Consider the following 1,876-nt stretch of genomic DNA (forward strand, 5'->3'; position numbering starts at 1 on the left):
TTCATGATAAAGACTCTCAGCTAATTAGGTATAGAAGAAAAGTATCTCAAAATAATAAAAGCCATATATGACAAACTCACTGCCAATATCATCCTGAATGGGGAAAAGTTGAAAGCTTTTCCCTTGAGAACAGGAATAAGACAAGGATGCCCACTCTCACTACTCCTATTCAACATAGTACTGGAAGTACTAGCCAGAGCAATGAGGCAAGACAAAGAAATAAAGTGCATACAAGTTGGAAAAGATGAAGTCAAACTCTTGCGGTTTGCAGATGACACGATACTATATATATAACAGCCCCAAATCTCTACAAAATAAAAAACTCTTGAGTTGATACATGACTTTACTAATGTTGCAGGATACAAAATCAACACACAAAACCAGTGATGTTTCTATACTGCAACATCAGACTAGCAGAAAAAGAAATCAAGGAAGCAAGCCTATTTATAATAGTCACAAAAAAGATAAAATACCTAGGAATCAAGTTAACCAAAGAAATGAAAGATCTCTACAATGAAAACAACAAATCACTGTTGAAAGAAGTTAAAGAGGACACTAAAAGATGGAAAGATGTTCCTTGCTCCTGGATTGGAAGAATTAACATTGTGAAAATGTCCATACTTCCCAAAGCGTTCTACACATTCAATGCAATCCCAATCAAAATACCAATGACATTCTTCACAGAAATAGAAAAACAATCCTAATGTTCATATGAAAAAACAAAAGACCCTGAATAGCCAAAGCAGTCTTCAGCAAAAAATAAAAGAAAATAAAATAAAGCCAGAGGCATAGCACTACCTGACTTCAAACTATACTACAAAGGTATAGTTACCAAAACAGGTTGGTAGTAGCATAAAAACAGACATTAGGATCCATGGAACAGAAAAAAGAACACAGAAATCAACCCACAAACCTACAGCCAGCTGATCTTCGATAAAGGCAACATGAACATACACTGGGAAAAAGACTGCCTCTTCAATAAATGGTGCTGGAAAAATCAGACATCCACATATAGAAGAATGAAACTAGACCTGTACCTCTCACCATACACTCAAAATGGATTAAAATACTTAATTATAAGACCTGAAACTATAAAGCTCCTAAAAGAAAGCACAGGGTTCCTACACTTGAGGAAGTAGGACTGTGTAAAGATTTTATGAATATGACCCCCAAAGCACAGGCAGCAAAAGGAGAAATAAACAAATGGGATTACATCAAACTGCAAAGCTTTTGCACAGCAACAGAAATAATTAACAGAGCAAAATGTCAACCTACAGAATGAGAGAAAATATTTCCAAACTACAGATCTGACAAAGGATTAATATCCAGAATATACAAGGAACACAAACAGCTTAACAGTAAAAATACAATTAACCAAATTAAAAAATGGGCAAAGAAATTGAATGAACATCTCTCAAAGGAAGATATACAAATGGCCAACAGACGTGAAAAAATGCTCAACATCACTCAGCATCACTCAGCATCAGGCAAATGAAAATCAAAAGCACATTTAGATACCATCTCACCCCAGTTAGACTGACTATCATCAAAAAGACTTAGAACAACAAATGCTGGCAAGGATGTGGAGAAAAAGGAATCTTCCTGTACTATTGGTGGGACTGTAAATCGGTGCAGCCATTATGGAAAACAGTATGGAGAGTCCTTAAATGACTTCATATAGAACTGCCATATGATCCAGCAATTCCACTTCTAGGTATATACCCAAAGGTATGGAAAGCATCACGTCGAATAGATACCTGCACCCCCATGTTTACTACAGCTGTATTTACAACCAAGAATTGGATCCAACCTAAATATCCATCATCAGACAACTGGATAAGGAAAATGTGGTATATATACACAATGGAATATTACT

Source organism: Cynocephalus volans, chromosome X (assembly GCF_027409185.1).
Source record: "Cynocephalus volans isolate mCynVol1 chromosome X, mCynVol1.pri, whole genome shotgun sequence".
NCBI lineage: Eukaryota > Metazoa > Chordata > Mammalia > Dermoptera > Cynocephalidae > Cynocephalus > Cynocephalus volans.